Source organism: Microcaecilia unicolor, chromosome 3 (assembly GCF_901765095.1).
Source record: "Microcaecilia unicolor chromosome 3, aMicUni1.1, whole genome shotgun sequence".
Lineage (NCBI taxonomy): Eukaryota > Metazoa > Chordata > Amphibia > Gymnophiona > Siphonopidae > Microcaecilia > Microcaecilia unicolor.
Window position 1 is genome coordinate 1,575,752 of NC_044033.1, and position 27,383 is coordinate 1,603,134.

The 27,383-nt window shown below is 43.7% G+C and overlaps 1 protein-coding gene across 5 annotated transcripts in view; it reads left to right on the plus strand.

Annotated features, from left to right (window-relative positions):
- KLC4 (kinesin light chain 4) overlaps positions 1-27,383 on the plus strand; it is a 230,714-nt gene that overhangs the window by 28,723 nt on the left and 174,608 nt on the right. For 2 of the 5 annotated variants that reach the window (XM_030195692.1, XM_030195693.1), the window contains exon 1: positions 16,342-16,441. The exons of 1 other annotated variant lie outside the window; for it this stretch is intronic. The gene's annotated coding sequence lies outside the window, so the exon portion shown is untranslated. Of the gene's footprint in view, positions 1-16,341; positions 16,442-27,383 lie in introns of those variants that run through there. 2 more of the 5 variants (XM_030195694.1, XM_030195696.1) reach the window with 2 other exon arrangements.

Genomic DNA, 27,383 nt, shown 5'->3' on the forward strand with positions numbered 1-27,383 from the left:
CTCAAACTTTCACAGTGCTCTCTTGGCCAGCTAGCTCCACTGCCTCTTCAGTATTCTCTATCTCCCCTAGCAGGGTGGCTGCAGCTTGTTCGAGCTCCAGAAAAATCTGCCGGGAGGTGGTTCCTGGCTTGCCAGTTGTTAACCGGGGTGTTGGAGGCTATAGCAGCCTCACTTTAAAGGCACATAGGTTAGCCCTTTCCCTGCCTTACCCATACCTCAGTGGATGTGGACATATTGCCTTGCTTTCCCTGTCCTTACCCACCAACAGTGGATGCAGGCATATAGGTTCGCCCTTTCCCTGCCTTTCCCAGTCATCTGAGCCTCCGGAGTCTTCAATACCTCTGCTTTCCTCACAGCTAAAAAAAAAAAAAAAAAAGTCTCGTCGCGTTTTTAAACGCAGAGACGCTGGAACAGAGGTTTTTCACCTGATTTTCAGCAGGATCGTAGTTGTACACTAGATCCTTTGAGGTAAGAGTGTTTTCCAACTCCTCCAGGGTGTGCCCGTGATCGGGGCGATTTTGGTGCGAAACCGCCATTTTGGATTTACCGCCGTTTTTCGGCGATGGCTGCGGACAATGTAAAGCGCTGTTCCACTTGTGGCAAGCGCAAATCAGCAGCAGAGCTCTGTAAATCATGCTGTATTGGCGTAGGAGCCGGCCCGAGCATGGCGAGCGATGTTTCTTCCCGCTCTGAGCTGGCAGCGGGCGCCATTTTGCTTACACCGCATGGCGCGGCCTCCGTGGACACAGAGAGACCTGAGCCGGGTGGGGCATCTCGAGATGAGGTTATTTCAGGAGTGGCTAGCACCGGACAGGATTTGGGTGCCCAGGGTGAGATTTTCTCCCCGGATTTTGTGCTTTTGCTGCATAAAGCATACATGATGAAAAGAGCCCTTCCTCAAGAGTCGCCTGAGGCTCCTCTGATTGCCCCCCCGATGATTCTGGCCTGGGACTGCCCAGTGAGGCTTTTTTCCCGGATGCTTGGCCTAAAGATAAGCGCAGAAGGGTTAATTCCCCTTCAGATTGTGGTGCACCTTTTCCCCCCCCGTGGTCGGGGTGTGAGGATTCGGAGAACTCTGACAGACGTTCTTGGTCTGAGGAACCAGAGTCAGGTGCGGATTTACCACAGGATCTGGATGATCCCTCCGCGATGAGGATTTTCCACCGTGATGAGCTGCCAGCGCTTATTTCAGATACCTTGCAGGCCCTCTCGATTGAAGATCCTGACAGTGGCATGGCCTCCTCGGGTAATCCCAGGATGGCTAGTACCAAGAAAGCTGCTCGGGCCTTCCCTTTGCATGACTCCATCCTAGAGCTTGTTTCGGCTCAGTGGGCTGACCCTGAGGGACCTTTGAGAGTTTCCAGGGCTATGGGGCAGTTATACCCTCTGCGTGAGGGACATATGGCTCATTTTCAAATGCCTACAGTGGATGCCCTAGTCACTGCGGTGACAAAGAGAACTACCCTCCCTGTTGAAGGAGGTGTTGCCCTGAAGGATGTTCAAGACCGTAGGCTGGAAACAGCGTTGAAACGGTCCTTTGAAATTGCAGGTCTCACTGTTCGGGCGTCTGCATGCAGCTGTTATGCTGTGAGAGCCTGCCTAGCTTGGCTGCAACAGGCAGTGGCTCAGCCCGGAGATGGAGCGGAGCCCTTCTTGGATGTGGCTCCGCGGATGGAGGTGGCCTTGTCCTTTCTGGCTGATGCCCTTTATGACCTTGTCAGAGCTTCGGCTAAACAAATGGCAGTAGCAGTGGCGGCTCGCCATCGTCTGTGGCTACAACACTGGGCAGCGGACATGGCCTCTAAGCAAAGGTTGGTGAAGTTGCCTTTTCAAGGACTTCTCCTATTTGGTGAGGAGTTAGAGAAAATTGTCAAAGGCCTGGGTGATCCAAAACCCCAGCACTTGCCCGAAGATAGGCAGAGGCCTTCCTCTAAGGGCCAGGCGGTCCACTCCTCGTACAGACCTCGCTTCCGTGAAGCTAGAAGGTACCGCCCGGGGCGTTCTGCTGGGTTCACTTCACGTGCCCGTGGTCAGCAGAGGAACTCCTTTCGCTCGGACAAGCGTTCCGCAGCCGGTGGCTCAAGACCAGGAGTTCAGGGGCGACCCTCTCAATGATGGTGCGCCGGCCCTCTCCTCGATGCCTGTCATCGGAGGACGGCTTTCCCTCTTTGTTGAGGAGTGGGCCAAGATTTCCTCAGATCAATGGGTTCTGGACCTGATCAGAGATGGATACAGAATAGAATTCAACGCCCCAGTAAGAGACGTGTTTGTGGAGTCCCGATGCGGTTCTGCCGTCAAACGGGCGGCAGTGGAGGAGACTTTACAAGGTCTGATTCAGTTAGGGGCAGTAACCCCGGTGCCTCCCGCTGAGCAAGGCTGCGGCCGATACTCCATCTACTTTGTGGTGCCGCGAAAAGGTGGGTCCTTTCGCCCTATTCTGGACTTAAAAGAAGTGAACAAGTCCCTGAGAGTGCGGCATTTCCACATGGAATCCCTGCGCTCCGTCATTGCGGCGGTTCAGCCAGGAGAGTTTTTCACGTCTCTAGACCTGAAAGAAGCTTACTTGCACATACCGATTTGGCCCCCGCACCAGAAGTTTCTGAGGTTTGCGGTGTTGGGAAAACATTTCCAGTTCAGGGCCTTGCCTTTTGGCCTTGCCACAGCTCCCCGAACCTTTTCGAAGGTAATGGTGGTAGTAGCTGCTTTTCTCAGGCGAGAAGGTATCAGGGTTCACCCGTACCTAGACGACTGGCTCATCAGAGCAGACTCTGCAACAGAGAGCTTACAAGCTACAGCCAGAGTGGTCTCAGTACTGCAATCTCTAGGCTGGGTCGTCAATATGGCCAAAACTCACCTGTCCCCTTCACAATCTCTAGAGTTTTTGGGGGCCAGGTTCGACACAGTCTCGGGCTATGTGTTCCTACCCGAGCCAAGGCGGTGCAAGCTTCAGAATCAGATTCGTCTGCTCCTGAGGATGCCCCGCCCGCGAGCTTGGGACATTGTCCAGCTGCTGGGATCGATGACAGCCACGATGGAAGTGGTACCCTGGGCGAGAGCGCACCTGAGACCTCTACAGTATTCTCTACTCCGGAGATGGCCTCCTTTTTCTCAGGATTACCAATGCAGACTTACTTGGCTCCCTGCGGCCCGTCTCAGCATGGAGTGGTGGCTCTCGGACAGCATGCTGCGGCAAGGAATGCCGCTGACGCTCCCAGTTTGGTGCCTAGTGGTAACAGATGCCAGCCTGAAGGGCTGGGGCGCACACTGCAAGGGGAAGCATGCCCAGGGTCTCTGGACACCCGAGGAGTCGGAGTGGTCCATCAACCGCCTAGAGTTGAAAGCGGTGTTTCAGGCGCTTCTGGCCTTTCAAGTGACCCTGGAAGGATTGGCTGTCAGAGTGATGTCGGACAACACGACAACGGTGGCCTATATAAATCGACAAGGCGGAACAAGGTGCAGAGCACTAGCCGCGCAGGCCGAACTGATTTGCCACTGGGCCGAGCTGCATCTTCAGTGTCTGTCGGCAGCTCATATTGCAGGTCAGAGCAATGTGCAGGCCGATTATCTGAGCAGGCATCAGATCGATCCAGCAGAATGGAATCTGGCAGACGAAGTATTCCTGCAGATCTGTGCCAAATGGGGCAAGCCCGTGATGGATCTAATGGCGACAAGTGCCAATACCAAAGTCCCGTGCTTCTTCAGCAGACGGAGAGATCCTCGCTCGGCGGGGTTGGATGCCTTGGCTCAACCCTGGCCTCCGGGTCTACTTTATGTGTTTCCCCCATGGCCCTTGATAGGGCGCCTGCTCTTGCGGATTCGGCTGCACCCAGGAGAAGTGGTCCTCATCACCCCGGATTGGCCAAGGAGACCTTGGTATGCAGACCTCCGACAGATGCTCCTGGAGGCTCCTCTGCCGTTACCTCTGGTACCGAACCTGTTGACTCAGGGACCGGTAGCCATGGAGGACGCCGGCCGCTTTGGTCTTACGGCATGGCTATTGAGAGGGCGCAATTGAGGGATAAAGGTTATTCCAATAAAGTTATTTCCACTCTCCTGCAAGCCCGCAAGCGGTCCACTTCCGTGGCTTATGCCAGGATTTGGTGCCTGTTTGAGTCTTGGTGTGCTTCCAGAGCCATTGTTCCAATGCGGGCTCCTGTCTCGCCGATTCTGGACTTTTTGCAGGAAGGTGTACAAAAAGGCTTGGCCTATAATTCCCTGCGGGTGCAGGTGGCAGCGTTGGCCTCCCTTCGTGGTAAGGTGGAAGGCATGTCTTTGGCTGCTCACCCAGATGTGGCACGGTTTCTTAGAGGGGTGCTTCGGCTCCGACCTCCAGTGCGAGTACCCTGTCCAGCTTGGAACCTGGGGCTAGTTTTGAAAACCCTGCAGGCATCTCCTTTTGAGCCGCTTTGGCGAGCATCGGAGAAAGACTTGACACTGAACGCCGTTTTTCTGGTGGCCATAACCTCGGCGAGACGGGTGTCGGAGCTCCAGGCGCTGTCCTGTAGAGACCCATTTCTGCAATTTTCAGAGTCCGGAGTCATGGTTCGGACCGTGCCTTCCTTTATGCCTAAGGTGGTTTCAGCCTTTCACTTAAACCAGCCTATTTTCTTGCCCTCTTTTTCAGAGGAAGAGTTTCCAGACTCTTTTGGGCAGCTGCACCTTTTGGATGTGTGCAGGACTCTGCTGCAGTATCTGCGAGTTACTAACTCTTTCAGGACTTTTGATCATCTGTTTGTTTTGCTATCCGGTTCTCGCAGAGGGTCTCCAGCGTCTAAGGCCAGTATTGCCCGCTGGCTCAAAGAAACTATCTTTTCAGCTTATCTGCTGGCCGGCAGGGTTCCGCCTGTAGCCTTTAAGGCACATTCTACTAGAGCAATTTCTTCCTCTTGGGCTGAAACTGGAGCACTCTCTCTTCAAGAGATATGCAGTGCAGCAACATGGGCTTCTAAGCTCTCCTTTGCCCGACATTACAGGCTGGATGTGGCTGCCAGGAGGGATGCGCGTTTTGGTGCACAAGTGCTAGCGCGTGGTGTGGCTTGTTCCCACCCTTTCTAGGGATTGCTTTGTTACATCCCATACGTAATGGCTTCATCTGCTTGATGACAAGGAAGGGAAAATTAGGTTCTTACCTTGGTAATTTTCTTTCCTTTAGTCATAGCAGATGAAGCCATGAGCCCTCCCTGTATGATTGTCTGTATGCTGTGAATCTGTTTTTCAGGTTCTGTTTTAATTTCCTGAAGTTCCTTCCTTGGGAGAAAGTTGGAAAACAATCTTCAGGATTCATGTTCAGTTTAAATTTAGGAGGATGTGTTCATTCCCTCCAGCATGTTTTGGAGAATGTGTTGATTCTGTCCAGGAGGCGCGTGTGTTCCCCTCCAGTTCTATAAATAGGAGGATGAGTTCATTCCCTCCAGTGTGTTGGGAGGATGTGTGATTCCCTCCAGGAGGCGCGTGTGTTCCCCTCCACTTATACAATAAGGAGGATGAGTTTATTCCCTCCAGGAGGATGTGCATTCCCTCCTTTATGAGTTCATGCCCTTGTGATGGGCCATCGTTCGCTGTGAGGAAAGCTCTTGTGATTCCCATTGCGGTTTGCCATACTGCTTTGGAAGCTTCAAATACTGAAGAGGCAGTGGAGCTAGCTGGCCAAGAGGGCACTGTGAAAGTTTGAGTGCTCTCTATCTCCCCTGCTGGTTGATGGACATAACCCATACGTAATGGCTTCATCTGCTATGACTAAAGGAAAGAAAATTACCAAGGTAAGAACCTAATTTTCCCTTTCCTTTCCTGTTTAGAATTAAAGTATTTGCATATGGCTAGATGTGGCTTAATAGGGAAGAGCCTGCAAAGATTTGGCAAAGAAAGGTTGTACCTTACCAAACACATGGATAAGGGTGATCTAGCCACTTATACCTTCTGAAAATCCTAATACATAAGACTACTCAAAATTAAAAAGCCCTGCTATAGGAGCAAGTGTCTTAATGTGAACTGGCAACTGATTAAAGATAGAAAACAGAGCGTAGGACTGAAGGATAAGTTTTCACTGCAGAGAGGAAAACAGGAACGTGCCTCTGTTATCAGTACTGAGGCTTAGAATTAACTTTTTTTTCCCCATAGAAAAAAGGGCTGAATGAAGTGATCAAATATTATATTACATGTAACCCAAATAATTCAAAGTAAATAAAACGTAACCAGACTGAGGAGTTGCAGGAGCAATTTGTAAGACTCGGGGGATTGACCCCGAAGCGTAGCCAGATTTTGATGTCAAGGTGAGCAGACCTTTTGTAAAATAGGTGATCTGCATAGGCACCATTTCATTCAGAATCCCCACCTAGCTATGCTTCTGGATTGAAGATGTAAATGGCAGAAGAAATGTAATGTGGACAACTGTGAAGTGATGCACATAGAGAAAAATAATCAAAACTGTTGGTGCAGGATGTTGGATTCTGAATTAGGAAAAAGATCTTGGAATCACTGTAGCCAATATATTGAAATGCCTCTGAATCTCTGGTGTGACCACAGCTTCAATATTGTGTATACTTCCAGTTGTCCCACCTCAAAAAACAAACAAACTGTGGAGCTATAAAACTTTAGATCGTAGCAAAGTACCAAGACACTGGTACTAGCTTTAACATCTGAGGTTAGAAGTTGTTTGGGCAAAGCGAAACAGGTTCCCTTCTTCAGTTTGATATCTTGGCAGCATTCGATTCTGTTAATCATCTAAAATTGTTGAATAGACATAGTGAATTGGGAGTAACCAGTGCAGTGTTAAATTAATTTAGAGATTTTTTTTTAACAAAATGTACCACAAGCCACATTGAGCCTGCAAAAAGGTGGGATAATGTGGGGTACAAATGCAATAAATAAATACCTATTGTGTTAGGAAAACTAATTAAAGATCTCTGCCCTGTCGGCCACTTTGTGGGGTTCTCCAGGGCTCACCGCTCTCTCCCCTGTTTTCATGTCTATCTCAGCCCTTTGGGTAGAGTTTGTCAGATCTAGGTGTGTTTGTTCTGTCAAATGCTGATGCCATTTTCTTGTTAAGTCCAAGTTGAGTTATTTTGAGGTCACTTTACAAAATTTGAGAGTTACTTTGGCTTTAAGTAGAACAGATTAAATGTAAGATTGGAGTCTGATGTTTATCTTCTGGATTGGCATCAAAGTTGCAAATATCAACCTAGACGATTGAGATCCGGTGGCTAATGTTTATTTGATGTTCCTGAAGGAAAAGTCCATTGAAGATTATGAAAAAATCATTTTTATTTGGGGGGGGGGGGGGGGGGGGTTCCGGGTTCTTGAAGCCTGGATTGGCCGCTGTCGGAGACAGGATGCTGGGCTTGATAGACTCTTGGTCTTTTCCCAGTATGGCGGTGCTTATGTTGCATCTTATCAAGTGATTAGGTTGGAGGAATTCAGAAATGAGATTTTTTTTTCTTTTATATATAGCAGGGCCCATCTTTTGCAATGCAATGCCAAAGCAGTTGAGAGAACTCCATAGTCTAATGGAATTCAGGAAATAAGTAAAAACTTTGTTATTTATTCAGGCTTATAGTGGAGCCTGATTTGTTTTAGATTATGAGCACAGTATGGTGATGTGTATAGAGCATTTAGAATAATGCCATATTAAGAGAAATGTTATGGAGTTTGATGAGTGGGGACACAGAGGTAATTTAGGTTTCTGCTGCAATATAGAGGAGTCCTTTATAAAATGTGGTAACACTATAGCCGACGATATTTATATGTAGGACATAGTCGGGAAGGTGGTGGCTGCCTGGTATCTCCATTGGAGAGTTTAACACTGTGTGAAGTAGAGGATGCCAGGGGCCAGTGAGGCAGTATGCTGTTGATGTCCAGGAAAATGATCTGTTAGAAGGCCCTATTCGGTAGAAGCTGAGGCAATGTACAATGATAAATGTGGAACATGTAGATATATTAATTCTTTTGCTCCATTACAGCATGGTGATGATCCTGAAAATAGAATTGAGGCAGAAGAGAAAGCAATTAAGTTGGAGCAAAAGGATAAGAAGGTACCCAAAGAAAAAAGGCAACCCCAAATCACAAATGTTAAAGCACATACCAGGAAATGTACACGGAAAGCAATGGCCACAAATGCTCGCAGTCTAAGCAATAAAGTTCATGACCTTCAAGCCCTGATGTTGGAGGCAGACTTAGACGTTGTTTCAATCACGGAGACGTGGCTTAATGGTTCCCATGAATGGGATGCAAACATACCAGGCTATATAGAGAGGGTCGTAAAGGTGGAGGAGTAGCTCTATATGTGAGAAATGATATCACGGCGACCGAAATTACAGGGACCTGGGGGAAGGAAGAAGCGATATGTACCACCTTAAAAAGAGATGATAGAACCTCTGTCCACGTGGGTGTTGTCTACAGACCTCCGACACAATTGGAGGAATTAGATAAAGACCTGATCACAGATATTCAAAAGTTGGGAAACAAGAGAGAGGTGCTGTTGCCGGGAGATTTCAATCTGCCGGATGTAGATTGGAAGGTTTCGTCTGCGGAATCGGAAAGAAGTAGAGAGATCGAAGATGCTTTCCAAAGTGTTTTGCTCAGACAAATGGTGATGGAACCCACGAGGGAGGGAGCGACGCTGGATCTGGTGCTCACAAATGGGAATAGCGTGTCAAATATCCGAGTGGGTGCCCACCTGGGCAGCAGTGACTATCAAACAGTTTGGTTTGCTATAACAGCTAAAGTGGAGAGAGGCCACTCAAAACTCAAAGTCCTGGATTTCAAGCGTGCTGACTTTAGTAAAATGGGGGAATACCTGAGGAAGGAGATGATGGGCTGGGAGGAAGTACAAGAAGTGGAAGGACAGTGGTCCAGGCTGAAAGAAGCTATAAATAGGGCCATGAACCTTTATGTAAGGAAAGTAAATAAAAGCAAGAGAAAAAGGAAACCGATATGGTTCTCCAAGCAAGTGGCTGAGAAAATAAAGGCTAAAGAGTTGGCGTTCCAGAAATACAAAAAAACTAAAGAAAAGGAACACGAGGAGGAATACCGGATGAAACTGAAAGAAGCCAAGAGAGAGATACGTGTGGCGCAAGCGGAAGAACAAATGGCTAGAAATGTAAGAAGGGGTGGCAAAAATTTCTTCAGGTATATTAGTGAAAGGAGAATGACTAAAAAGGGAATTGTGAGACTAAAAGATACAGCGAAACGCTATATGGATAATGATGAAGAAAAAGCAAATTTGCTAAATAGATACTTCTGTTCTGTTTTCACAGAAGAAAATCCTGGAGAAGGACCGCGATGGACTGCAAAAAGTACAAATGAGAATGAAGTGGATAGAGCACCGTTCACGGAAGAAAGTGTGTATGAACAACTTGAAAAGCTAAAGGTGGACAAAGCCATGGGACCGGACGGGATCCACCCCAGGATTTTGAGGGAGCTCAGAGAGGTTCTGGCGGGTCCTCTTAAAGATTTGTTTAATATATCCTTGCAGACAGGAGAGGTTCCGAGGGATTGGAGAATGGTGGAGGTGGTCCCTATTCACAAAAGTGGTGATAGGGAAGAAGCTGGAAACTACAGGCCGGTAAGCCTCACTTTGGTTATTGGAAAAGTAATGGAAGCGATGCTGAAGGAAAGGATAGTGAATTTCCTGGAAGCCAATAAGTTGCAAGATCCCACACAACATGGTTTTACCAAAGGGAAATCGTTCCAGACGAATCTCATTGAATTCTTTGATTGGGTGACAGGAGAATTGAATCAGGGACGAGCTATAGACGTAATCTACTTAGATTTCAGCAAAGCTTTTGACACGGTTCCCCACAGGAGGCTCTTAAATAAACTAGACGGGCTGAACATAGGACCCGAAGTGGTGAACTGGATTAGGAACTGGTTGACAGACAGACCCCAGAGGGTGATGGTGAATGGAATTTGCTTGGAGGAGGGAAAGGTGAGTAGTAGAGTGCCTCAGGGATTGGTGCTGGGGCCGATTCTGTTCAATATATTTGTGAGTGACATTGCCGAAGGGTTAGAAGGTAAAGTTTGCCTATTTGCAGATGATACAATGATCTGTAACAGAGTGGACACCCGGGAGGGAGTGGAAAACATGAAAAAGGATCTGAGGAAGCTAGAAGAATGGTCTAAGGTTTGGCAATTAAAATTCAATGCGAAGAAATGCAAAGTGATGCACTTAGAGAATCGGAATCCACCGGAAACGTACGTGTTAGGCGGTGAGAGTCTGATAGGTACGGACAGGGAAAGGGATCTTGGGGTGATAGTATCTGAGGATTTGAAGGCGACGAAACAGTGTAACAAGGCGGTGGCCGTAGCTAGAAGGTTGTTCGGCTGTATAGAGAGAGGTGTGACCAGCAGAAGAAAGGGGATGTTGTTGCCCCTGTATAAGTCGTTGGTGAGGCCCCACCTGGAGTATTGTGTTCAGTTTTGGAGGCCGTATCTTGCTAAGGGTGTAAAAAGAATTGAAGCGGTGCAAAGAAAAGCTAAAAGAATGGTATGGGATTTGCGTTACAAGACATATGAGGAGAGACTTGCGGACCTAAACATGTATACTCTGGAGGAAAGGAGAAATGGGTGATATGATACAGACGTTCAAATATTTGAAAGGTATTAATCCGCAAATGAACCTTTTCCGGAGATGCGAAGGCGGTAGAACGAGAGGACATGAAATGAGATTGAAGGGGGGCAGAATCAAGAAAAATGTCAAGAAGTATTTTTTCACGGAGAGAGTAGTGGATGCTTGGCATGCCCTCTCGTGGGAGGTGGTGGAAATGAAAACGGTAACGGAATTCAAACATGCGTGGGATAAACATAAAGGAATCCTCTTCAGAAGGAATGGATCCTCAGGAGCTTAGCCGAGATTGGGTGGCAGAGCCGGTGTTGGGAGGCGGGGATAGTGCTGGGCAGACTTATATGGTTTGTGCCAGAGCCGGTGGTGGGAGGCGGGGCTGGTGGTTGGGAGGCGGGGATAGTGCTGGGCAGACTTATATGGTCTGTGCCAGAGCCGGTGGTGGGAGGCGGGACTGGTGGTTGGGAGGCGGGGATAGTGCTGGGCAGACTTATACGGTCTGTGCCCTGAAGAACACAGGTACAAATCAAGGTAAGGTATACACAAAAAGTAGCACATATGAGTTTATCTTGTTGGGCAGACTGGATGGACCGTGCAGGTCTTTTTCTGCCGTCATCTACTATGTTACTATGTTATATTAACCTCATGAAGAGAGGGTGGGGGGGGGGGGGAAGAGGGGGGAGAAAAGGGGAAAAAACCTTGTTGATGAGAGGAATATTTTGTTTAGATTAAGAGGCCCAGGAGGTGTTTGCAACCTGTTGTACACAAAGTTTGTTCATTGTTTGTTATGTGGACTGATCAATAAAAAAATGTTGAAACATAATAGGAATGTTATGTTTGTATAGTATGTATGAGTTTTTACTATTGTGCATGTAATTACGTAATCCACCTAGAACTTTTGTCGATAGAGTGGAATATAAATGTTTTAATAAATAAAATACATTTCTTTGGTTGATAATATACATTTTTTTTTTAAGTTGAATACAAAGAAAAAAACAATTCTACGGTTTTGGTGATTTTTCAATCACTGCTAGCCAACAAATTAACTTTGGATTCAGGTGAAATTTTGAACATTGAAAAAGAAGCAAGGGTACTTGGTGTCCTTTTGGACTCTAAATGAACTTATGAATCCCAGATAAACAACCTAGTTAAGAAGTTGTTTTTGAAATGACACCAACTAAGAGCTTTTAGGTCATCTCTGAGTAAGAAAAGTTTTAGAGTTAGGTTGTTGCTCGATCAATGTAACTCCTTATTTTGTACAGCATCATTGAAATTGCAAAGAAAACTCCATCTTCTGCAGAATACCGCTCCTAGGCTTATTTTTTTTTGTTTGGGCAAATTTGCTGCTTTGCTGGAGTCCTTGCATTGATTTCCAGTTAATTTGCGAATCGTGTTTAAAATTGCCTGTTTGAGTTTGTTGGGATCCCAGTATCTGGGGAGGTTGTAATAGGGGGTATTGAACATAAGCTAACTCTTGGTCATATGTTCTGGACGTGCCCCCGGATACTCCATTTTTGGTCACAGTTGCTGAAGGCGATCTACACCTACTGGGGTCGAAAGGTGACACGACACCCCTTGATATTATTTGAAATGTATAAAGTTGCAGAGGCTGCTTTACTTGGCTTCAAACGCTTTTTGCAGCAGACCACGCTAATTGGGAAAAAAATCTATACTTTTATACTGGAGAGAACCTCTGGTGCCTTCTTTGGGACTGTGGAGGACACATATGATAGAGCTGTTGAAACTGGAGCGGTGCAAGATTAAACACATCTCCTCGAGGGAGGGCAGATGCCTTCTGCAGACATGGGAACGCTTCTGGAATACACTACAGCCAGCAGCGAAAAGCAGAATTCTCAACTTAACTATACACAATGCTCCCTTGTAGGGAATGCCTTGTGGTGGACTTTGTGTGTATGGGGGGATGGAGGGGTAAAGGAGGGTTGTGGATTGGGAAGGGAAGCAAGTACTTTATTGTTGTCTTGTGGTATGGATGGGCACGTTGAAGGCCTTTTATACCTGGTTTGTTACTTGATAATCAATAAAGATGATTTAAACATAAAAATTAATATTTTGCCAAGGCTGCTGTTCCTGTTCTTCTCTGTGTCCTTCCTAGTTTTTCCTTTAGACAGCTGCACTCTATTTATTATCAGATTTCTAGGGGGGGGGGGGGGGGGGGGGCAAAAAACCTACATTAGCGATGAGGATACTTACTACCACTAGAGGCAGGGGGGCCTGGCATTACCCAGTTTTAGGATATATTATCTGGCGGCCCAGCTCCACATTGCTTATTTCTGGTTATGGGGTCATGGGGACCAGCACGGGATAAGGATTGAGGAAAGTATGATGGGGGTTCGCCATATTTGCTCCCTCTTATTCCAGAAGAGGGAGCATCTGCCCCATAAATTGAAAGGAGCATAGGCTAGTGGGACCCACCCTGGCTGTTTGTTTTAATCTAACTCACTCGATGGGTATCACCCCGGCTACCTCAACCATCAAAAACATACTGAGTGACCCAGAGTTTCAGCCTGGATGGATAGATTCAAAATAGTTGCAGCGGAATCAGCTATGAGAAAAGTGTATGTTTTTGTTAAACAAGAGAGGAGATAGGAGAAGGGGTTTCTCTGTTTTGCAGGTCTATCATTATCTACAGGCATATCAACGGGATTTCCTTAGACCCTTAATGCCACTGGAAGAATTATTATATCAAAGGCATAAGAGCAAAGGCCTGGTGGCAGCCTTGTATAGAATTATTATGGGGAAATCATCTGGGGGGGGGGGGGGGGGAAGCTTCTGTACAAATTACAGTGAGAACAAGCTGACCCCGGGAGGCGGGAAGATATTTGGGAGGAGTTATGGACTGTCCCTCCTCGAATGTCTAACTCATCTGGACACTCAATATAAAATTCTGTTTCGAATGCACCTCACCCCAGTAAAATTGAATAAGGTAAAGGGGGGGAAACTGGATACCTGTTGGCAGGGATGTATGGGCTGTGAGGATTTTGAGCATATGTGGTGGGTATGGCCAAAGTTACAGATCTTCTGGTTTTGGGTCAGAAGCGAGATTTCTCGAGTGACCTGGGACCTTCTTCCTTTAGAGAAACACATGATGATGGGTTTTTCTATTTCATCTGGATTGAGAATTTTGTTGAAAAAAAGATGTCTCCTCTTACTCTTTGCTGCCTAGCAGGGTTGAGGAAGATGGAGCCCCCATTCATACATCACTGGTAGAGGAAAGTCTGGCAGATGGCAGATCTAGAGACAGCCTCTGCAACTTTTTTACAATAGACAACAAGACTTCAGTTTTAAATGGCAGCCTCTCCTGTCTCTCAGACAGCTCCGTGTGTCATACTTTGCTAGTGTGCTATTAAGAAAATGCTTATCATATCAATTTTGGGGGAGAAAGAATGACACACGTTTTCTGTCTATGATCACTCCTTGATGCATGAGGTCTACTTACAGTGGTGGAAATAAGTATTTGATCCCTTGCTGATTTTGTAAGTTTGCCCACTGACAAAGACATGAGCAGCCCATAATTGAAGGGTAGGTTATTGGTAACAGTGAGAGATAGCACATCACAAATTAAATCCGGAAAATCACATTGTGGAAAGTATATGAATTTATTTGCATTCTGCAGAGGGAAATAAGTATTTGATCCCCCACCAACCAGTAAGAGATCTGGCCCCTACAGACCAGGTAGATGCTCCAAATCAACTCGTTACCTGCATGACAGACAGCTGTCGGCAATGGTCACCTGTATGAAAGACACCTGTCCACAGACTCAGTGAATCAGTCAGACTCTAACCTCTACAAAATGGCCAAGAGCAAGGAGCTGTCTAAGGATGTCAGGGTCAAGATCATACACCTGCACAAGGCTGGAATGGGCTACAAAACCATCAGTAAGACGCTGGGCGAGAAGGAGACAACTGTTGGTGCCATAGTAAGAAAATGGAAGAAGTACAAAATGACTGTCAATCGACAAAGATCTGGGGCTCCACGCAAAATCTCACCTCGTGGGGTATCCTTGATCATGAGGAAGGTTAGAAATCAGCCTACAACTACAAGGGGGGAACTTGTCAATGATCTCAAGGCAGCTGGGACCACTGTCACCACGAAAACCATTGGTAACACATTACGACATAACGGATTGCAATCCTGCAGTGCCCGCAAGGTCCCCCTGCTCCGGAAGGCACATGTGACGGCCCGTCTGAAGTTTGCCAGTGAACACCTGGATGATGCCGAGAGTGATTGGGAGAAGGTGCTGTGGTCAGATGAGACAAAAATTGAGCTCTTTGGCATGAACTCAACTCGCCGTGTTTGGAGGAAGAGAAATGCTGCCTATGACCCAAAGAACACCGTCCCCACTGTCAAGCATGGAGGTGGAAATGTTATGTTTTGGGAGTGTTTCTCTGCTAAGGGCACAGGACTACTTCACCGCATCAATGGGAGAATGGATGGGGCCATGTACCGTACAATTCTGAGTGACAACCTCCTTCCCTCCGCCAGGGCCTTAAAAATGGGTCGTGGCTGGGTCTTCCAGCACGACAATGACCCAAAACATACAGCCAAGGCAACAAAGGAGTGGCTCAGGAAGAAGCACATTAGGGTCATGGAGTGGCCTAGCCAGTCACCAGACCTTAATCCCATTGAAAACTTATGGAGGGAGCTGAAGCTGCGAGTTGCCAAGCGACAGCCCAGAACTCTTAATGATTTAGAGATGATCTGCAAAGAGGAGTGGACCAAAATTCCTCCTGACATGTGTGCAAACCTCATCATCAACTACAGAAGACGTCTGACCGCTGTGCTTGCCAACAAGGGTTTTGCCACCAAGTATTAGGTCTTGTTTGCCAGAGGGATTAAATACTTATTTCCCTCTGCAGAATGCAAATAAATTCATATACTTTCCACAATGTGATTTTCCGGATTTAATTTGTGATGTGCTATCTCTCACTGTTACCAATAACCTACCCTTCAATTATGGGCTGCTCATGTCTTTGTCAGTGGGCAAACTTACAAAATCAGCAAGGGATCAAATACTTATTTCCACCACTGTATGAGATTATGTATATGTTTTTCTTTGAAAAGGAGGAGTGGCCTAGTAGTTAGGGTGGTGGACTTTGGTCCTGGGGAACTGAGTTTGATTCCCACTTCAGGCACAGGCAGCTCCTTGTGACTCTGGGCAAGTCACTTAACCCTCCATTGCCCCATGTAAGCCGCATTGAGTCTGCCATGAGTGGGAAAGCGCAGGGTACAAATGTAACAAAAAAAAAAAATAATAATAAAAAAATGTGTAAACTACATGGTCCTTTACTGTTCTTTGTGCCAACAGTTGACTTACCAAGACAACAATCTTTCTTGGGAGTTGCTGAAGTAGTACATATGACAGGGCCCCCTCTAAACATTAGGCAGATGCCTAGGGCCTGAGTTTGCCTATGCTTAATCCTGCCCTGCGTTGTGTGTTGGTGGCATACAGCTGCAGAAGTAATGCAGTAGTGTCGCTGGGTGTGGCTGCTATCCAGCTCTGTGTGTTTTCCCTTTACCCTCCAGAGATTGCTCCTTTCAGCTCTGTTTCTTTTGGCTTCTGTAAACATCGTGGGCTGCACCTACAGATGGACAAAAGCAGAGCTGACTGGTGCCTCTCTTGCCAGATTTGCTGCTGTCCCTGCTTTCCTGTGGCCGGATTGCCACATACCACACTTTGCTTTTCTCTTTTACAGGTGAGGAAGGGCCTGGTTTGGGGAAGGAGGTGAAATGCTGCTGTTGCAGACTGCCTCTTAGGTATAAAAGGAAAAGGCAGTAACTAACTTGACAAACAAGATAGGAGAACACAGTCTCTGTAAGAAAAGAAAACCTCCTTTACTCTCTTACCTCGACCGCAACATTTTGCAGGTACAGAATCCAGAATCAGATGTACTCGCTCCCCCACTTACCCTTGTGACCGTGTGAGGGCGAGTGCATGCTCTCGTCTTTCCTTTGTACTGCTCTACAGGTAACTCACTCTCGCCTCAGGGATGAAGGTGTCTTACGCTTCTCCTTTCCTTTTTCCTTTTGAGTCTCTTCTACTCTGTTCTTTACTCTCTCTGATTTGTCTACGCTAAGACGATCGTTGAGCTCTTTTTTCTGCTACTTTCCTGACATTTGGTCTTTCACGCCTCGTTACGTGTTTTGACTCTCTTCATTTTCACAGTCTCGATTCTGATTTTCTCACAGTCTCTCTCTCCCTTCCTCTTTCACCTTCTTATGCTATTTCCTCTTCCTCCTTTAGTGCACTTTTTCTACATTTTCCTTTTTGGTTCCTACTTTCTTTGTACACTCTTCTCTCCCCTTATCTCTTCTCTTCTATCATGTCCTGCTCCATCTTATCTCCTTTTTCCTTTTTTCTCTTTTTTCTCTCTTTTCTCTTTTTCTTTTTTCTCTTTTTCTCTCATTCTCTCTTTCATTCTCTTTCTCTTCTTTCTCTTTCTTTCTCTCTTTTTCTTTCTCTCTCATTCTCTCTTTCTTTCTCTCTCTCTCTTTCTCTTTCTCTCTCTTTTTCTCTCTCATTCTCTTTTTCTCCCCTTCCCTTTCTCTCTTTTCTCTTTCTTCTCGTTCTTCCTCCTTCTCTTTCTCTTTTTCTCTTTCTTTCTTTCTCTTTTCTCTTTCTCTCTCTCTTTCTCTTTTTCTCTCTTTCTCTTTCTTTCTCTCTTTTTCTTTTTCTCTCTTTTTCTTTCTCTCTTTTTCTTTCTCTCTCATTCTCTCTTTCTTTCCCTCTTTTTCTTTCTTTCTCTCTCTCTTTCTCTCTCATTCTCTTTTTCTCTTTTTCTCTTTCTTTCTCTCTCTTTCTCTCTTTCTCTTTCTCTCTCTCTCTCTTCTCTTTCTCTCTCACTCATTCTTTTTCTCTTTCTTTTTCTTTCTCTTTCTTTCTTTCTCTCTTTCTCTTTTTCTCTTTCATTCTCTCTTTCTCTCTCTCTCTTCTCTTTCTTTCTTTCTCTTTTTCTCTCTTTCTCTTTTTCTCTTTTCTCTTTCTCTCTTTCTCTTTTTCTCTTTCTCTCTCTTTTTCTCTCATTCTCTTTTCTCTCTTTCTCTTTCTTTCTTTCTCTTTTTCTCTTTCTCTCTTTTTTCTCTCATTTCTCTCTTTCATTCTCTTTCTCTCTTCTTTCTCTTTCTTTCTCTCTCTTCTCCTCTTCTTTCTTTCTTTTTTTCTTTCTTCTCTTCTTTCTCTTTCTTTTCTTCTCTCCTTTCTCTCTCATTCTCTTTTTTTCTCTCTCTCTCTCTTTTTCTCTTTCTCTCGTTCTCTCTCTCTTTCTCTTTTTTCTTTTCTTTCTTTCTCTTTTTCTCTTTCTCTCTCTCTTTCTCTTTTTCTCTCTTTCTCTTTCTTTCTCTCTTTTTCTTTTTCTCTCTTTTTCTTTCTCTCTTTTCTTTCTCTCTCATTCTCTCTTTCTTTCCCTCTTTTTCTTTCTTTCTCTCTCTCTTTCTCTCTCATTCTCTTTTTCTCTCTTTCTCTTTCTTTTTCTCTTTCTCTCGTTCTCTCTCTCTTTCTCTTTTCTCTCTTTCTCTTTTCTTTTTTTCTCTTTCTCTCTTTCTCTTCTTTTCTTTTTTTCTTTTCTTTCCTCTCTTTTCTCATTCTCTTTTTTCCTCTCTCTCTCTCTTCTTCTCTCTCCCTCCCTTCTGTTTTCCTTTTTCTTCTTTTTATTTCCTTTCTTTCTTTCTCTCTTTTCTCTTTTTTTCCTTCCTTCTCTCTTCTCTCCTCTCTCTTCTCTCTTTCTTTTTTCTCTTTTCTCTTTTTTTCTCTTCTCTTTTTTTTTTTTCTTCTTTTTCTCCTTTCTCTTTTTCTCTTTTCTCTTTCTTTCTTTTTTCTTTCTCTTTTCTTCTTTTCTCCTTCTTTTTCTCTTTTCTTTCTTTCTCTTTTTCTCTTCTCTTTCTCTCTCTTTTTCTCTCATTCTCTCTTTCATTCTCTTTCTCTCTTCTTTCTCTTTCTTTCTCTCTTTTTCTTTCTCTCTCATTCTCTCTTTCTTTCTCTCTTTTTCTTTCTTTCTCTCTCTCTCTCTTTCTCTTTCTCTCTCTCTTTCTCTCTCATTCTCTTTTTCTCTCTCTCTCTTTCTTTTTCTCTTTCTCTCGTTCTCTCTCTCTTTCTCTTTTTCTCTTTCTTTCTTTCTCTTTTTCTCTCTTTCTCTTTCTTTCTCTTTCTCGTCTCCTCTCCTCTTCTTTTTTTCTCTTTTTTTCTCTCTTTCTTCCTCTCTTTTTTCTCTCTCCTCTCTTTCTCTCCTCACATTCTCTTTTTTCTTTTCTTTTCTTTCTCTTTTCTTCTTTTCTTACTCTTTCTCTTTTTCTCTTCCTTCTCTCTTCCTCTTCCTCTTCTTTCTCTTTTTTCTTTTCTCTTTTTCTCTCATTCTCTTTCTCTCTTTTCTTCTTTCTTTCTCTTTTTCTCTTTCTCTCTCTTTTTCTCTCATTCTCTCTTTCATTCTCTTTCTCTCTTCTTTCTCTTTCTTTCTCTCTTTTTCTTTCTCTCTCATTCTCTCTTTTTCTTTCTTTCTCTCTCTCTCTCTTTCTCTTTCTCTCCTCTTTCTCTTCCTCTTCTTTTTCTCTCTCCTCTCTTTCTTTTCCCTCTTTCTCTCGTTTCCTTCTCTCTTTCCTCTTTTTCTTTTCTTCTCTTTCTTCTCTTTCCTTCTTCTCTCTTTCTCTTTTTCTCTCTTTCTCTTTCTCTTTTTCTTTCTCTCTTTTTCTTTCTCTCTCATTCTCTCTTTCTTTCTCTCTTTTTCTTTTTCTCTCTTTTTTTCTTTCTTTTTTCTTTCTCTCTCTTTCTCTCTTTCTTTCCCTCTTTTTCTTCTTTCCTCTTCTCTTTCTCTCTCCTTCTCTTTTTTCTCTCTTTCCTTTGCTTTTTTCTTTCTCTCGTTCTTCTCTTCTTTCTCTTTTCTCTTTCTTTCTCTCTTTCTCTCATTCTCTTTTTCTCTCCCTCTCTCTTTCTTTTCTTCCTCTTCTCTTTTTCTTCCTTTCTTTTCTCTTTTCTTCTTTCTTTCTCTTCTCTTTTTCTCTTTCATTCCTCTTTTCTCTCTCTTCTCTCTTTCCTTTCTTTCTTTCTCTTTTTCTTTCTCCTCTCTTTTTCTCTCTTTCTCTTTCTTTCTTTCTCTTTTTCTCTTTCTCTCTCTTTTTCTCTCATTCTCTCTTTCATTCTCTTTCTCTCTTCTTTCTCTTTCTTTCTCTCTTTTTCTTTCTCTCTCATTCTCTCTTTCTTTCTCTCTTTTTCTTTCTTTCTCTCTCTCTCTCTTTCTCTTTTCTCTTTTCCCCCCTTTCTCTCTCATTTCTCCTTTTTCTCTCTTCTCTTTCTTTTTCTCTTCTCTCGTTCTCTCTCTCCCTTTTCTCTTTTTCTCTCTTTCTCTTTCTTTTCTCTTTCTCTCGTTTTCTCCTTTCTCTCTTTTTCTCTTTCTTTCTCTCTCTTTCTCTCATTCTCTTTTTCTCTCTCTCTCTCTTTCTTTCTCTCTCACTCATTCTCTTTTTCTCTTTCTTTTTCTTTCTCTTTCTTTCTTTCTCTCTTTCTCTTTTTCTCTTTCATTCTCTCTTTCTCTCTCTCTCTCTTTCTCTTTCTTTCTTTTCTTTTTCTCTCTTTCTCTTTTTCTCTTTTTCTCTTTCTTTCTTTCTCTTTTTCTCTTTTCTCTCTCTTTTCTCTCATTCTCTTTTTCTCTCTTTCTCTTTCTTTCTTTCTTTTCTTTTCTCTCTCTTCTTTTTCTCTCATTCTCTCTTTCATTCTCTTTCTCTCTTCTTTCTCTTTCTTTCTCTCTTTTTCTTTCTCTCTCATTCTCTTTTTCTCTCTCTCTCTTTCTTTTTCTCTTTCTCTCGTTCTCTTTCTTTCTTTCTCTTTTTCTCTCTTTCTTTCTTTCTCTTTTTCTTTCTCTCTTTTTCTTTCTCTCTCATTCTCTCTTTCTTTCCCTCTTTTTCTTTCTTTCTCTCTCTTTTTCTCTCTCATTCTCTTTTTCTCTCTTTCTCTTTCTTTTTCTCTTTCTCTCGTTCTCTCTCTCTTTCTCTTTTTCTCTTTCTTTCTCTCTCTCGTTCTCTCTTTCTCTTTCTCTCTCTCTCTTTCTTTCTCTCTTTCTCTCTCTTTCTCTCTTTCTCTTTCTTTCTTTTTCTCTCTCTTTCTCTTTCTTTCTTTTTCTTTCTTTCTCTCTCTCGTTCTCTCTCTTTCTCTTTCTTCTTTTTCTCTCTTTTCTTCTCCTTTTCTTCTTTTTTCTTCTTTCCATCTCTCTCGTTCTTCTCTTTTCTCCTTTCTTTCTTTTCTCTCTCTTTCTTTTTCTTTCTTTTCTTTTTCTTTCTTTCTCTCTCTCGTTCTCTCTCTTTCTCTTCTTTCTTTTTCTCTCTTTCTTTCTCTTTCTTTCTTTTTCTTTCTCTCTCTCGTTCTCTCTCTTTCTCTTTCTTTCTTTTTCTCTCTTTCTTTCTCTTTCTTTCTTTTTCTTTCTTTCTCTCTCTCTCGTTCTCTCTCTTTCTCTCTCTCTTTCTCTCTCTCTCTTTCTCTCTTTTTTTCTTTCTCTCTCTCTCTTTCTCTTGCTCGTTCTCTCTCTTTCTCTCTCTCTCTTTTTTCTTTCTCTCTCTCTCTTTCTCTTGCTCGTTCTCTCTCTTTCTCTCTCTTTCCTTCTTTTTCTCTCTTTCTTTCTCTTTTCCTTCTCCCCCCCCCCCCCCCAAAAGTGCCCTTTTCAGATGACCGACAGGTTTTCCAAGGGGTTTTTTTTTTGAGGCTTCCTCCTTGTACTCAGTTCTTTTCTGGACATACTGGAGCTCCAGCAGCATATATGAACAGGTTCTTCCCACTGTCTCGTGTTTCATATCACATTGTGTGTACATGTGTCATTCTCTGTGATATTGAATGTTTTTACTGAACATTGCTTGTTCTGGTGGTCAAGGGAAGTTTTTACTGAACATTGCTTGTTCTGGTGGTCAAGGGAAGCGTTTGTGTGTGTGTGTGAATTGTGCATTGTGGAAATGCGCTTGACGGTAGATAAAATTTGGAAGACCTTTCCTGCGCTTAGTACAGTCGACCATACTTCATGTTTAGCTTTTGTTTTCTCGGATTCTGACACTGGGTTCATCGTTTCTCGCTTCCTTGGGATGTGTCATTCTTTGTTCCTATCATCCTGTAGCACCTGAAATAGTAACTTAGCAACATACACCTTCTTCCACAGAAATAAGCAGATGAGGACCATTGGTCCACCCATTTCTAAGTGATTAGTATGTGGTAGATCGTAGACTGTTCTCCCTTCCTCCTGAAGATCCCTTTTTGTCTTTTCTGAGTAGGTTTGAAGTCTTAATGGCACCTTCAGGTATTGCTTTTGAAAGCTAATCAAAAAATGTATTTAGTCCAGTAAAGATATCATCTTATTTTCTTTGTTTTGTTTCATCGTTTCCTGAATCTCCCTTTTCCTATAGGTAGATACTGAAGGAATACAGAGATTTTAGGAATCATTTGTGTTTTATTCTGTCTTCATGCTCTTTAAAATATGAGAATTTTTATCATTCACAGACTAGGTCAATGGTTCCCAAACCCGGTCCTGCAGCCACAGGATACCCAAAATGAATTTGCATGAACTGCAATTCATGCAGATCAATTCATTGTGCATCTGTTGAAAACCTGACTGGCTAGGCTGCCTCCAGGACCAGGTTTGGGAATCACTGGACTAGGGCTGCACATTTAGGTTTTTTTCATATCTTCAGTGATGAAAACTTTGTTGCCAGCTCAAAATGTTGACCAGCTGGGAAGGCATATTACTGAAGATTCACTATAGCTATGCTGGTTTGATTATATTGGATGTGGATGATTGTGTTTTAAAGTTTTGTTTTGATTTTTTAGTTCCCATAATTAAATATAATTTTTGTTGTTTTTATTATGTTGCTAGTTTTTATTATTTTGTGTTGTTTGTTGTATTTTTATGATTTATACGCTTTATGTATATTTTTTGTTACCTGTTTAGATTATTTGGATAATATGGGATAAAAAAAACTGATAAATTGATAGGTGAGTGGAATAAAGATCAAGATACTGTTTGGGAAAATAGGGAGTTAATTCTTAACAGTCTGGGTTATGTTGAAGCCTGCCTTGAGTTGCTTATCTGAGAAGGTGTGTTATAGACAACTGCGAGAGCTAATCACATGGTAGAGTGGACTGCAGGTGAAAGCGCTTGCAAGCAATGAAAGATCAAATGCTCTCTAGCAGTTCTGGTGCCTGTCAGGGCTTGAAAGGACTGTAAACAACTGTAATAGATGTGGTTCCAACTGGTCTGATTTTTATTTAGAAGCTGCTCTGCAGGCACAGTTTAAATGTGCAGAGATTATAATTATCTGTGCTGAGCCTGGTGAATTCCATTTCAACCTTTCATTCTGCAGTTTTCGGATTTTAGGGAAGGAATGTGTTTTATAACGTTCTCCTTTTGTGGGCCAAACTTGATGGATGTATTCTCCTGAATACTAAATTGCGATGCTTAACAGGGATTACTGCGTGCTGCGCTCAGGCATCCTGCAGTGAGTTTCTGCGTGGAGGGGACCTGTCTGGGGGCTAATCAGTCTGTCCACATTGCTGCGTGCTAAGGGGCCCTTTGAGTAAGATGCAGTAGTCCTAACACGGGCCTACTGTGTTCTAAAAGCACTACCAGAGGATGCGCTCAGGTTTCCCATGGTAGTTTTCCACTTAGCACACGCTGGAAAATATATTTGTATTTTCTAGCGTGGGATGCATGCCCATGGATGGAGAGTAGCCATCTATGTCTCTGTTAATGGGTAACGCAGGCCGATTACCCGATCAGTGCTGGAGTAGTGCAGGAGCCCTTGTTGCCGCCTAAATAGGTGGCGGAAGGGTTCCTGCATTAATGGCCATGTGCTAATGGGGAAATTAGTGCATGGTTATTACAAAAAATTAAATCTGCTGACGACACAAAGTTATTCAAAGTCATTAAATCACGGGAGGATTGTGAAAAATTACAAGAGGACCTTACAAGACTGGGAGTCTAAATGGCACATGACGTTTAATGTGAGCAAGTGCAAAGTGATGCATGTGGGAAAGAGGAACCCAAATTATAGCTACGTCATGCAAGGTTCCACGTTAGGAGTCACAGGCCAAGAAAGGGATCTAGGTGTCGTCGTTGATGATACGTTGAAACCTTCTGCTCAGTGTGCTGCTGCGGCTAAGAAAGCAAATAGAATGTTAGGTATTATTAGGAAAGGAATGGAAAACAAAAATGAGGATGTTATAATGCCCTTGTATCACTCCATGGTGTGACTGCACCTTGAATATTGTGTGCAATTCTGGTCACCACATCTAAAAAAGAAATATAGTGGAATTAGAAAAGGTACAGAGAAGGGTGACGAAAATGATGAAGGGGATGGGGCCCCTATGAGGAAAGGCTAAAGCGGCTAGGGCTCTTCAGCTTGGAGAAAAGGCGGCTGAGGGGAGATATGAAAGAGGTCTATAAAATAATGAGTGGAGTTGAACGGGTAGATGTGAAGTGTCTGTTTACGCTTTCCAAAAATACTAGGACTAGGGGGCTTGCAATGAAGCTACAATGAATGCAATGAAGCTACAAAGTACTAAATGTACATTTTAAATGAATCGGGGAAATATTTTCTTCACTCAACGTGTAATTCAACTCTGTAATTTCTTGCCAGAAAATGTGGTAAAGGTGGTTAGCTTAGCAGAGTAAAAAAAAAAAAAAAGGTTTGGATGGCTTCCTAAAGGAAAAGTCCATAGACCATTATTAACATGGACTTGGGTAAAACCCACTGCTTATTTCTGGGATAAGCAGCATAAAATGTATTGAACTTTTTTTGGTTCTTGCCAGGTATTTGTGACCTGGATTGGAAACAGGATGCTGGGCTTGATGGACCTTTGGTCTGTCCCAGTATGGCAACACTTATGTACTTATTAAAAACAAAAGGCAAGGCGGCCATTTTAGTGCTGTGCTAAAAGTGTCCACAGCATGCGGACAACTGTGCAGCTTAGTAAATGGACCCCTAACTGATTAGCGTAGAAATGCCATATGAGCCCCTCCCACCTATAAAATGTCAGTAAGTGCTGCATGGCCATTAATGCATTTGTTTGTTTTCTGTATTTAAAAATATATAAAATTTTATTTTTAATTTTTTAAGGGAAAATTGACAATTAGCATGCAGGGAAACCCCGGGAAAGGATGTGCTAATACCACTTTCTACCATAGCTTAATAAAGGAGCCCTTCAAGAGTTGTGATCCTACACTGGCCTCTTTAAAGTTTTACTAGGGCTGAGTGCCTAATCCTATACTCAAAATGTTACTACGCTCCTAAATTTAAGAGCATAAAAATATAGGTAGCAAAGAGGGAGGATTTAGAGCAGGGGAAAGAAAAGGTTTTGAGCTTAGGGTTTCTTAATTAAGATTTACTATTGCCGCCTTATCTGACAACAGGTCGAGGTATTTTACAGACTAAACATTATAGGAAAAGAATTGTGGTAGCGTAATACAAAAGAATCTCTTATCATTAAAATAAATAAAAAAAACTAGTAATTAAGGTAAATGAATTAAAATACTTAATCAAATAGACAAGTGCTTTCACCAGAATGATTCTCCAAGAGCTTATTGAACAAAGAAGGTTTTTACAGCAGTTTATTTTTTCGTAATTTTTATTGTTGTTAGAAACATAACAAACAAATGAACAGTACAGTCGAATATTGATACAGGAACTGAATAACCTTGTAAGACGTATGCACAAGTCTAGCAACAAGGCTGCAATATGAAAGCAAAACATTGTCTTATTTAAGCGACCCAACAATGAGAATATGAAGAAAAGATGAACCAGAGATGATAAGATACAAATCCCAGATAGTTCTCCTTAGTTGCAGGAAAATTTGTTCACTGAAGTCTGCGGTCACACATTGGAACACTAGGCTTATCTGTAGAGGTAGCTAAACTGCTTCTGAATATTTTTCATACGTTTAGAATAAAACTCTCGCTCTTTGCCAATATTTCCAAATTCAGCACCACATTCTGACTGATGTGACTCAGGAGCATATAACTCGTCCGTTCTGGGAGATTGTTCCTTAGATCTGGAGCCAGAAAATAAAAAGTCAAATGTCTTGTTGATTTCTTATTACGCCATTGAAGGGTTCGGAGGAACCAGCTGATGATCGTTTAATAAGTGAAAAAGTCGGATCAGTGTGTATGATATAGAGGGGCAGTTTTGAAAGGACGTCTAAGTACCACCCCCCCCCCCCCCGAAAAAAAACGTCCAGCACAAAACATAGAAAAAAATGCATTTTGCAGCCATTTTCAAACAGGAAAAATGTTGGCAGTTTCCTGTTTGAATATACGTGAGAAGGACGTCCTTACACTGAAGATGTCCATCCTGAACAACCATTTTAGAAACTGAAATGTTTAAATTATAAACGGGGAAACAAAGCACAGGGACATCTTGTCTGGCAGACGTCCCCACAGAACTGAGGAGTAGCCTAGCAGGGTTGCCATATAAAAAAAAAATTCCCACACAAAACCGCTCAAAACCCGCCCAAAAACCGCACACACCCCACCCCCGACGTCATCAACCCCGCCCCTTCCGTCATCACCCCCGCCGTCAACAAACCCCGCCCAAAACATCACAAACCCCACCTCTGTCACCATTAGCCCCACCCCCGCCAGCCAAAAAACCGCCCAAACCCCGCACAGAAAAAAGAAAATGAGCACAAAAAACCGCAACCCGCCGCGGGCAAAAGTTTCCCATTGCGGAAAACCGCCCATCTGGCAACCCTGTAGCCTAGTGATTAAGCCAATAGATACAGGTTCAAATTCCACTGGGAGGGTCATGGGCGGATTGGGGGCGTTCCTTTAATTTATGTGCAGCATTAAAGGGGATCTGAGCTTAATTTAGGTGCCAAGATCTACAGTAAGGTTTCGTTGATGGAAATGGTCACACTTAAATGTAGTTGCAGTTCCTAGTGCTGTTCTGTAATTGGGACCTAACTTTAAGCACTGTTTATGGAATAGTTCTAAGCACTATTTTTTAAGCACCATTTATAGAATTTTAGTCCTATATTTTTAATTGTTTTAATTAGGGCAGCACATTAATTACAGTTAATGCCACAATTAATGTGATAATTATTAATCATGATTTAAAAAATGTAATCATGATTAATACTTTGCCTTCTGCACCCCTCGCTCCCCTCTTGAACTGCCCGTGGTTCTTTCTTCCCTTCTCACCCGTTTTACCTTTTTCCATTTTCAGTAAGTCTTCGGCCCTGCAGCCGTGCTAAAAGCTGCTTGCACCAGACCTTCCCTCTGACCTGGCCCAAACAAGAAGTTGCATCAGAAGGGGGTGAGAGGGGTCAGAGCCTGAGGGAAGGCCTGGTTCAGGCCACAGGCAGCTTTTCAGCATGGCTGCCATGGTTGCAGGACTGAAGACTTACTGAAAATTGAAAAAGGTAAACCAGGTGGGAAGAGGAGGGAAGAAAGCTGCGGGCAGTCCTTGAGGGGAGGAAGAGATACAGGACCACGTGCGGGCATGCAGGTAATAAAAAGAGAACCTCGGGTGGTTGGGGGGAGGAGGAGAGAGAGAGAACCTCAGGTGCCAGGGGGAAAGGAAGGAATAGAACCTCGGGTTGCGGGGGGTGGGGGGAGGAAGGAGGAGAGAGAACCTCGGGTGGTGGGGGGGAGGAGGAGGGAGAAAGAATCTCAGGTGGCCAGGGAAAGGGGTGAAATAAAGAGAAAAGGATGGAGGGAGAGGGAGAGATGTTTGTGTCACAGAGAGGTATAGAGGGAAGGAAGAAAAAGAGAGGTTTTGGACTTAGGTGGGGGAGGGTTGGCAGAGGGAAGAGCGGGAGAGAATGGACCGGGGGGTAGAGGGGAAGAAGGGA